General features: G+C 34.1%; 1 long non-coding RNA gene across 1 annotated transcript in view; it reads left to right on the top strand.

Annotated features, from left to right (window-relative positions):
• LOC115221594 overlaps positions 1–11,706 on the top strand; it is a 33,046-nt gene extending 21,340 nt beyond the window's left edge. Inside the window, exon 3 of the long non-coding RNA XR_005002807.1 lies at positions 11,269–11,706. This is a non-coding gene — a long non-coding RNA (uncharacterized LOC115221594). The remainder of the gene's footprint in view (positions 1–11,268) is intronic.
• The last annotated feature ends 682 nt before the right edge of the window (positions 11,707–12,388 follow it).

Consider the following 12,388-nt stretch of genomic DNA (forward strand, 5'->3'; position numbering starts at 1 on the left):
ATTTTTTTTTAAGTCCGGTACTTATTCTCAATGTCTCGTTTGCCAAATTGCTATGTTACAGGAATATATATATGGCGTTAGGAAGGGCATCCAGCTGTAGAAACACTGCCAGATCAGATTGGAGCTTGGTGCAGCCTTTTGGCTTCCCAGACCCCGGTCAGACCGTCCAACCCGTGCTAGCACGGAAAACGGACGTTAAACGATGATGATGATGATGATGATGATATATATATATATGTAAGAATTTTTTGTGTAATAAGATAAAAAAACCAAGGCTGTATGCTCTAATATCAATACAGCCTTGGTTTTTTTATCTTATTACGCAAAAAATTCTTATATACACACGCTGACATAGAACCAACGTTGAACCCTTTATTCACAATATTACCGAATCTGGAACTTAACTATGGTCTGTCTATAGCACTTATTCAGCATTACTGGACACCTTTGGGTGTCAATGACACCATTATCTCTTATATATACATATGTATGTATTTATAGTTATATTTACCTGAGTGACTCATGTTCTGATAGTTGTGTGTTGGCACTTAGGATACTTTGAGTCACTCTGTTACTTCTACTAAGTATTAATAAAAATACACATATACTCATACACTCATATTTTGAGTTAAGCTCCTTTCAGTTTCTGTCTGCTAAATCCATTCACAATGCTTGGTTGTAGTAGAAGACACTTGCCAAAGGTGCCGTGCAGTAAGACTAAACTCAGAAGCATGTGACTGAGAAGCAAATTTCTTACCACATAGCCATGCCTATATATATATAGGCATGGCTATGTATATATATATATATATATATATATATATATATATATCATCATCATCATCATCATCATCATTTAACGTCCGCTTTCCATGCTAGCATGGGTTGGACGGTTCAACTGGGGTCTGGGGAGCCCGAAGGCTGCACCAGGCCAGTCAGATCTGGCAGATATATATATATATGCATACACCACACATATATAAATATGGCTTGCAGGACGGCCTGCTGTGCTAACCTTGGATCGTAGGATGACCCGCTGTGCTTGAGGAGACCTATTGAGTCAAGTACATCAACATTTATTTATGCATGTGTGTGGTTTTGTCAAACAAATTTAACAGTGTATTGATCAATGTGAAGCTGTATTACAGTAGTTCTTTACTAGGCTTCATATGACCCTTGAGGGTCATTATCAATCTTGGGAGTCCATTATAAGATTTGGTTGTTAATAATTAGGTGCAATAAATTGGTTATACTACTACAATACACAAAATATTTAAACTAATTGTTTTATACAATGCTACACAGTCAGACAGAGAAATGGGATGCAAGCAGACATCAAACTTTGTGTAGGCATTACCAGCATTTTGCATGGTCATTGCTGCTTAATTTTCTGCATGCACCACAGGGGCAGACTGAGACTATTAAGAGCCCTTGAGCATAACTGTTTACTGGGTCACTTAACATTGATATCAGTAGAGTTAACATGTAGAGTGCAGGCCCCTCAGAGCTCTGGGCCCTTGGGCAGTGCCTGACTGACCAATAGCTCAGCCCACTCTTGGTGCACCATGTTCTTAATGTTCAGTGATGGTCTACCTTGGTGAAGTGTGGACATATATATGTGTGTGTGTGTGTGTGTGTGTGTGTGTATGTGTGTGTGTGCGCGTGCGTGTATGAGTGTAGGTATATCATCATTCATCATCATCATTTAATGTCTGCTTTCCATGCTGGCATGGGTTAGACAGTTTGACTGGAACTGGTAAACCAGAGAACTGTATCAAGATTCCAGTCTGATTTGGCATGGTTTCTACAGCTGGGTGCCCTTCCTAATACCAACCACTCTGAGAATGTTTCTTACCACTGCAATCTTGCAGAAGAGAACTGTTACAGCTTCATTATGGCTGTTCATTTATATCCACTCAAATGCATGTGGTCTCTTATTTGTTGTTAGGTTTTCTACTTTGTTTCTCTTGGTTGTTTCTTATCGTCTGTTTCTTGTTTAACTGTTTTAGTCATTTACTGTCCCTTGTTGGTAACTAAGGTTTACTTTCATTAAATTTGTTTGGTTTGGGTTTTGTTTAGATGCTTGTATTTTTGTGTTCCTTATTTTTACTGTTGCTTATCTCATCTTGTTATATATTTGTTGAATTCATCTGGTGACCTCTTTAACCCATTTAGTCCCCAGAGTACTTAAATATCTGAATATTACTTTTAAATTTTTACAAATGATTGAAAATAGGTTAAAATGAAAAAAATAATTATTAAAACTCCTGTACTTCAAGTAGAAATGGAAACACTTGGTGTCCTATAAATATGACACTGAGACAATGTGATATAGCTTATTTAATGTTCTCATTTAGTGTCCTATTTATAGGACAGTGAATTTAATGGGTTAAGGGCTTGCTTAATTGTGAAGCATCTATGTTGTGTTTGTTTTGTTTCTCTCATCAAAGGCAGAGTATTTCTGGAGAAATTTGTCCCCAAGAAAGTTTTGCATTTCATGGGTCCATATTAGGGTTCACAGTTGAGTGATATTTAATTGGTTGCTTCCAATATGTATTCCTATGTTCTTTTATCTGTGTTTCAATTTTGTTTTGGCTAAGATTAAAAGATTTAATGAATTTATGTGTGGCAGTATATTTTGTAGTCCATGAGACCTGGTGTATCAATTACGTATGGTTGGGTAATTGTTAAGACTTGTCTTTATCTGGGGTATTGTAAACTTTAATGTAGGTCAAATGTTCTTGTGGCCATCAATGCTTCTTTTTTCTTTGAATGTGTTGAAACTAGCTTCCTTGGTGACTGTTTTATCCCTTTTGGAGTGCAGACCGTTTAGTTAAGATGAATTTGTTTTGGTGAATAGTGTGAAATAATCTCTTGTCTATTGAGATTAATGTTTAATTTTTCAGTGATTCACAGTGAGCATGTTCTAGAACTATTTTTATGTACAAGGGCGCACAGACTATTAATTACTATGTAACATGTATTGCAAGATAAATATTCAGAACAAATGATCCATATAACTTACACATATTAAATACTTACTTCTTTGTTTGTTCAAGAAATACTGTTTTGCATGCAACTGTGAGTACATACAAATACACACACAGATGGCTATGTGGATTAAGACTTATTTTATAACCACATGGTTTTGAATTCAATCCCACAGTGTGACACCTTGGGCAAGTGTTTTCTACAATAGCTTCACATTAACAATACCTTGTGAATGAAATTTGGTTGACTGAAACTATACAGAAGTCTGACGTATATGTGTGTATGTGAATATAAATGTATGTACAGGTATTTGTCTGTCTCTTTACAATGAAAACACTTAGGCAACAGTGACATTTGTTATGTCCAATAAGAATAGTGATTCGCAGTTCTGTATGTGAGTGTGTGTGTGTGTGCGCATGTGTGTATAGGTTTGTATATATGTATGCATAGGTGTGTATATATATATGCATATATATATATATATATATATATATATATATATAATATATATATATATATATATATTTGTAAAAAGTGAAGTTCGAAAATGCTGCTGTATTATACAATTTTTAATTTTTATATATACATTATAACATGTTTCAGTTCCTGAAATGAACCTTATCATATATATATATATATATATATATATATATATATATATATATATATATATATATATAATATATATATATATATATAGTGTCTCAATATACTGTTTTATGGTACACCACATTCCAGAAAAATCAAGGAGAATGATGCCTCTTAACCCATGAAACATTCACAATGAGTTTCTGTGATGTCTGCTGGGTCTTGAATATCTGAGACCTTAAAGAAGAACTGTGATACCATTCCATGGCATGAACCCATGTTTCTGGATCATAAACATATGTTCACATTTCATTCCCTCCCTTCAGATCAGAAAGAAAATGTGTCTTCATTGGTTTCAAAAACATCCATCAGACCAGAACATACTTCTAACCTTCTCTTATTCAAATTGTGTAATAACTGATAAGGTGTCCCCCACTTTACATACACTTACTGATTCTCAAAGTCTTCCACCATCTTCTGCAATCCATTGTGATCTAAAACCCAGTTGTGCAGTAAGCACAAAGATTGTGGCTTGTCTGTCTGTGTAAATTATTTAGTCCAATCACTAACACTTGGTGTCATGGATCACAATTACTGGTCCCCCACTATGTGGCTTGTCTTTCATGCTGGTTTCCTCTTCTTTAATCTTCTTCATTTATCTGTGCACATTGTTCTTGTCAATGGTGTCATCTCCTGAAACAACCTATGTCAGATAATTAAAAAAAACATTATAACTACTTGTGCAGGAACTTGTTAAATTTCTTCCAACCACTTGAAGTATTTCAAATTCTCACCAGATTGTATTTTAAGAAAATGTAGCTATGCATGCTGATGACAAAAATCGCATTCATTTTTTAAAAATCTAGAAATTGAAAATAAAGAAGTTACGTAAGTGAAGAAAATTTTTAAAAAATCTGAAATACCTTAAGTGTTAGGAAGAAATTTAACAAGTTCCTCTTTTGCATTACTGTTGATACAGCTGTCATCTATACATATGTATGCTAATACACACTGGCACACATACAAGCACACATGCGCATACACACACACACACACATTCTTTTATTCTTTTAATGATTTCAGTATAACTTATGTATACACATAAATGCATACATACAAACATGTGTATATGTATGTATGTATGTATGTATATATATATATATGTATGTATATATATACACATATATATGTATGTATGTATGTATGTATGTATATATATGTATGTATGTATATATATATACACATATATATATGTATGTATGTGTATATATATATACACACATATGTACATATGTACATATGTGTGTGTATATATATATATACACACACACACACATATATATGTGTGTGTGTACATGTACACACACACACACACACATACACACACAAACACACATGACTATTGTGTTGATGCTTGTCAAAACAGATAAAGATAAAGAGACCAAAGAAATTGGAATTTCATGGCAACCATAACAAAACATCTATAGCAAGATTCGTTGCTATTGACAACAAATATATTTTCCACAAATGGCCAAAACAAATCAGGATTCCGTCTGCAGCTTAGCTTTTTCTGAGTTACAATATAAAAGGTAGTTCAATTTATTTAGTGTAGATGTGTGTGCATATATGTGTTTTGTTGTTGCTGTTCATGCTTAATCACATTTGTGACCATTCTGTCATATTTTTAGACAGTGTATCTTAAAGTATGGTAAAGTTTTACTATTACACTCATCATATGAAATAGATAGAATAGTAAAAATTTATTGGAAAAGTTCATGGAAATGGTGAGGCAAAAGTCCCATAAAAAATTCTTATATTTTAGACCGAAAATTCTTTCACAGTAAGAATAATCACCCAATTTCTTGTTCTTTTTTCTCTCTCCTTATTTAGAAAGGATCAGAGTTTGGAGACTAGTCTAATAGTAAAGAATTACATTGTCTTATTTGGCTTTCCTTTACTTTTTCTAAAGATAGTAGTATATGATTTCAGGGATATTTAGCTTTTACAACAATTACCTCTAACCAGCAGTTCCAACCAGCATTAATACTATCAGAGAATGTCTTGGTTCTTTTAATCCACATTGTAATATTGTTATATTGGAAACTGGTACTTATACTATATCTACATTTTGAGTTGCTTGACCATTTTGTTCTTATTAAGTCTTCATCTACTTTACCCTCTCCTCTATAAACTCACCTTTTTGTCATATTCATTGTACTATGCCCTTGGATCTGTCCCTATTCAATACCCTCTACCATCTCCCTTCTGTACTGATAGCCATAACTCTATCACACCTGATCACTCACTATTGGTATCCTCCATTCCTCTCTATCACTGTCCATCATTTGTCCTCTCTCACACCACCATCCATCCATCTTTATTGCAATCCATCACTTTCTCATGTTACTCCTTTCCTTATCACTCATTATTGTCATACATCACCTTGTCTCCTCACCTCTTTCTCTCTCACCAGTCTCTCAATCCCAATATTCTGTCTCCCTCCTCATGGTTTTCATTCCAAATCACTCTACTCAATTGTTTTTTTTTTTATTTAATCCCTTTACTAGCAAACAACAACAGATAGCTACCATCAGTCTCCCTTCTCCATCACTCTCTACCACCCTCTTATTCCTATCCCTGTTTGTTCTATCATACTTCAATAGGGACATGTCAGAGGCATATGAAAGAAAGAGGAAAGATGGTCTACTTACTATCACAGGTTGGACAGATTGTTAGAGTCCAAGTCAGTTTTTATTTGGAGTTCCTGCTCTCATAGACAGATTAGCAACATTCCAGTTTTGTTGTTCATACTGATGCCAACCACTATACTGTGTATATTTTAATGTGGCACCATTACCAGAGAGGCTGCCTTGTTCTCAACAAGACTAAAGTGTACCCACTGCTGTATATTGACTCTTCTCATTCAATACAACATAACTGTCTCTTCTATTCATTCTGTCAGTTATGTTGTATTGAAAGAGACAATATAGAGCAGTGAGTATACTTTAGTCTTGTTGATAACAAGGCAGCCTCTCTGATAATGGTGGTGCATTAAAATGTACACGCAGTACACACAGTACAGTAGTTGGCATCAGGAAGAGCAACAAAACTGGAATGTTGCTAATCTGTCTGAGAGCAGGAACTCTGAATAAGAACTGACTTGGACTTTAATAATCTCTCCAACCTGTTATAGTATAGAAAGTAGACATAAGATTATGATGACGATGATGTAATATGCTTTTTTCCTCTTTTATCCATGCAACAATCACACCAACCTGGGTGCAGCTGTAACCACAGTAACTATTTTGTTTTAATATTTGCTGAGGATTTGCTTTTCTCTCTCATCTTTCCTCTTTCTCTCATATGCTTCTGATATATCCCAATGAAGCATTTTCCGCGTCTTCCTCCAAATCATGCATCACTGCTCTGCTATCCTTTCTAAGACCTATGCCAACCAGGTAGGGTCCTAGAAGCCCTGCCATTGTGCCTCACACAATTTCCTAAATCTTTCATATTTTTAACCATCCTCTCATGCTGCTTTCTGAAGTTACCATCTGCTCAACAATAGTACTTTTTTGTCAAATTAGACAATACCATAAGGTCAGGGTGCTGCTTCATTATTGCAATAAGTTTTGGGAACACAAACACTTTATTTAAATTCATCAGCACCTTCTAGTTATTAGTGATCAGAAATTTTTCTCATAATGTTCTTTTTTTTATACCCTTGCATTATCCTCTTTTGCCCTTCCTCTAGAAGGCAACAGGGTGCAACTTGATGTTGATCCACATTGCATTGTTGTTTTAAGGCCTCAACAAGCATACTCAAGGCATTGTTATTCTGCCAGATTTACTGTGTAGCAGGATAACGTGCATGCTACTGGAACATTTGCCAGTGATGCCTAGGCTCTGCACTAATGATGACCAAGTCTCAGTTCAACCTTTCTCAGGAGAAATTAATCTTAGCTAGCTCCATTTTCTGCAACATACCACATGACAAGTTCCATTACATGTTTCCTATGTGCATTTGCTTTCTAACCATGCAGTTTTAATCATACACACTCATCTTTGATATCTTCCTGCTTTTGTTACTCTGGTGACATATTCATTTGTTCCATATCTTTCTCAGAGTTGCTTGTGAATTCTGCATGTATGCCCTCTTTGATTTGATTTTTAGGCTGGTTTTGACCTCAGCATTTTTTCTCATACTCCATTTCATTCCTGTCAGCACTATTGGCTGGACTTCTTGAACACTGAGATTCACTGAACCCCAGAGCATCATGTGCTAACAGGCTTTTGCTAACTTAAACTCCTCCACTATTGATGTTAAAGACATGTAGTTTTGTAGTAGCAAAATGCATCTACCTTTAATCCAAAATGGAGAACCAAGCCACTTTCGTAGAACCTTACTAGCACACTTGCCTATTCTATCCACTATTGTGAAAGGTATTTCATGCATTTGGCAAGGCCATGTAAGCCTTGGTAAATGGCTATGTTCACAACTTTACATCTTAAACTTGCATGCCAAACCACAGTTCTCAAGGGTAGTCAGTACTTTTCTCAACATGACTTCAATCTCAATACCAGCTCTTGGTATCATCTAAAGCAGTGCTTCTCAAAGTGGATCATACTGCCTCCTGGTTGGTGAAAGGAAAGGAAAATTTTATATAGGTACTGAAGAGAAAGGAAGCTGTAAGAGTTGGGGTGTTAGGTGAATAGGTACAGTGTAAAAAAATTTTTTTAGCGTTTGTCTCCTGTTTATGTATTAACTTTAAAAAAAAACTGTTTAAATGTAATATCATATAAACTGTTTATTAGCTGTATTCAGAACAGCAGCATAAATAATAATGGATAGACTTTGAAATGTAAATAAGTGAATAAACAAAACTAAATTTATATAGGCGCAGGAGTGGCTGTGTGGTAAGAAGCTTGCATCTCAACCACATGGTTCTAGGTTTGGTCCCACTGTGTGGAACCTTGGGCAAGTGGCTTCTGCTATAGCCTCAGGCCTGACCAAAGCCTTGTTAGTGGATTCAGTGGATGGAAACTGAAAGAAGCTCGTTATATATATATATATATATATATATATATATATATATATATATGTATGTATATATGTATGTATGTATTTTTGTGCTTGTGTTTGTCCCCCTGCCATCACTTGACAACTGATGTTGGTGTGTTTACATCTCTGTAACTTTACGGTTCGGCAAAAGAGACTGATAGAATAAGTACTAGGCTTATAAAGAATAAGTCCTGGGTTGATTTGTTTGACTGAAGGTGGTGCTCCAACATGGCCACAGTCAAATGATTGAAACAAGTAAAAGAATAAAAGAATATCATCTATAAATGCAAATTATAAACAATAAGCAAGAGTATAATTTGAGAAGCATGTCAAAATTTGTGGTTATCTCCATCTACATTATGATGGAGATAGCTGCTTATTAATTAGGTATGTAAGAGTTACTAAAAGAAAGCAATTATTAAAGGCTTGACCATCTAGAAATTTTTTTATAAAATCATGTTCCAAGAAATTTCCTTTAACTTCGATTTCTGAAGTTTATTGAATATTTGAACTATACGTTTTTCACAGAATTAAATATTCATTGCAGGCGAAATTTTCTGTTTTTGTTTGTAACAGTTTCTCACTCTCTTTTGCTTCTATTTTCATTAATGATAATTTAATATATATTCATTTTAATGTTTTGATTTCAAGTTTTAATTCACTATTTGAAAACCTCACAATTTATTCTATATATATAATGTAAAAAAAATTATTGAATGAATGAATGCTATTAGACAAAATAACTGTATAACTTTGTTAAATGAATATTTTTGATAAAATTTTTTTCATATACCAGTATGAAGTGAGTTTGTTGGTATGACTGTTTGGAATGCTATAAGCCTTACAATAATAATTATGTGATTGCTGCTATTTCTATCATGCTAAACGTAGCTGGGTTACCTTGAAGTTTGTTTAAATTAGAGATAAATTACTGAAAGAAATATTTACCAATCAAGTGAGATTTTTTATTAATTGAAGTTTTCAGAAAAATTTACTTTTTGAACTTCCTTTAATTATTGAATATTTCAAGTTCACAAATTTAAATATTTGGTGCAGTTTTTAGTGAGCTTTTATTTATACATGTTTATTTCATTCATTGCTTGTAGTGTTCTCTCTCCTGCTCTCTCTCTCTCTCTCTCACACATACACACGTACATCTTTTGGTTATGCATTTGTTGTTTCTGATATTAGAGCCATATCACCTGAAGAATTGAACACATGAACTATGATCCACCTGATGTCCATGGATACTACAGACTGTACAGTAATCATCCCAGGAATATGGACTATGATCATAAGAAACATGTGATTCGTGGAAATGTGCTACTAAAAGGAAGTTTGTGATAGTTGAAAAAGTTGGGAAAGTACTGATCTACAGGTGTTTTGTATGGAATGACATAACTGTAATAGCTCAGCCAGCCTTAACAAGAGAGTTAATGCTTCTCTCTTTGTTTCCACACATGAAGTAAGATCAATTGCAAACACTTGCAGTAGTGAGGGTACCATAAATCTTATATTCATTCATTTTGAATTATTCTTTAAATTTCTGAATACTGATTCCATAGCCATCACAAAGAGGAGTGAAAGAAAAGTACACTCTGCCATGATGTCTATTTTTCACTCATTCCAGTTACTTGTAAATTCTTTGGTTGGGAAACTGCACAAATGCTAATTCAAGTTATGTGTTAGAAATTCCTTTACTCTTCTTGGAATTTAAAAACATATAAAACTCAATGCTTTATTTATCAGTATGTTGTATACTGATCCTTATACATTTGCCAGATCAATCCAAACATCCTGCAGGGCTTTTCTTCCATTCCTAGCATACTGAATGATCTGGGAATGCTTAAGCTCATCTGGGGATCCTGGGAAACTGGCTTTCTGGACTGATGTGTTTATGAGTTTATTCGGTATGAGGAACCCTGTCACCTATATCACCATCACTCCATAAAACACTTTACTCTCTACACTGGTTTCAAATTTTGGCACAAGGTCAGCAGGTTTGAGGGAAGGGGTAAGTCAATTACATTAACCCTAGTGCTCATCTGGTATTAATTTATTGACCCCAAAAGGATGAAAGGCAAAGTCGATCTCAGTGGAATTAGCACTCAGACTGCAAAGACATGACATGCTGGTAAACATTTTGCCCAGCATGCTAAGGATTCTGCCATCTCACTGCCTTAAACTTTACTCTCTACATTAATGAGATACATTGGGTGGAGCTAGTTAATTGATGATGTCCTCACTTCATTTGGTACCTGCAGGTCCTCTAGAAAGCACTAGTCTTGTATTGTAATTTCTTTTCCACATGCTCACTGCAATAGATTTTCCAATAGTGTGAGGAAGTCAGGGCAGTGTTTGTAACTCTGGTACAAGATACCATTGTTATTTGGGGTATTTTTGGACTTTGCCTTCTTCACAGACATCTTGGTTGAGAGATTAGAAAGGTTGAGATTTGAACTCAGAATGTAAAGGGAGCTGGAATAAAATTGCAACACTAACAATTTTCACCAGTCTACTATTCTAACAATAATAATGATGATGTTACTCCTACTGCTGCTACTACTACTTCTACTATTACTACTACTATTACTGATGATAATGATTGTTTTTTTTTCTTTTTGTAGATTGTCTATTTTGCTCCTGCTTCAATTCAGATCAGGAACTGTTAAAAGAGAAAGAAAAATAAACTTTAAATTTACCTTTAGAGAGATTCAAGCATCATAAAACATGGCTGAACTTTGTCCTGGACTTCTTTGGGCTGTTGTCTGGTTTCTTCTGCTCATATTTGTTGGTTGGCCCTTGGGATTTATGATTGCATTTCTGTACATCTTTCTCTTACCATTTGGAGTCTGCTTGGAACCTATAAAAGGTGTGTGTGATGCATTGCTGAAAGTGGTTCAATTTCCACTGACCTTTGCTGAAAACATGGTTGCTATGAAATCACCCTGCGGATGAAATGCTTGCTGTCTTGACCACTACAAGAAATGGCCACAGCAAGGAATAACCACAAGAAGAAATGGCCACCAGCTTAAAATAATCACAGAACAAAAAATATATAAAAAGAAAATGGCTACAAGGACAAAAATTAAAAAGTAAATTACATGAAGTCAAATTAAAAGTTTTTATATATATGCATATTATATATATATATATACACACATATACATATATATATATGCATAAATTATATATATATATATATATATATATATTATATATATATATATATATATATATATATATGCATATATATATACATATATATACATTTTATATATATATATATATATATATATATTATATATATATATATATATATATAGGGATGTTAAGAAATTAATTACAATAATCATGTGAATAAATAATTATCAGTTAACAAGTGGACGAAAAATTTTGAAAGATAATAAGAAGACTTGATTGAAAATTCAATACAAAGTTAATTATGCAATACTAGTTATTAAGTATTGAAGGCTGGTAGATGCTAGAATCAGTTGAGTGCTGGCAAGATGGATTTCTCTAATTAATAACATCCCTTAATGTTTTATAGTTCAAAATCTACCGAGCTTGACTTGACTGTCTTTCACCTTTCTGAGGGAAAGAGCAAGGAAAGAGGGTCGATGAGATAGTAACTGGACTGAATTCATCTTCCCATAAAATTTGTGTTCTTGTGCCTGCCTACGTTCAATATCATTAATATGACATTAATTAATCATAGGAATAATATTTAAAAAAATAACTTTTGGT

This window comes from Octopus sinensis, linkage group LG18, assembly GCF_006345805.1.
Source record: "Octopus sinensis linkage group LG18, ASM634580v1, whole genome shotgun sequence".
NCBI classification, from domain to species: Eukaryota; Metazoa; Mollusca; class Cephalopoda; order Octopoda; family Octopodidae; genus Octopus; species Octopus sinensis.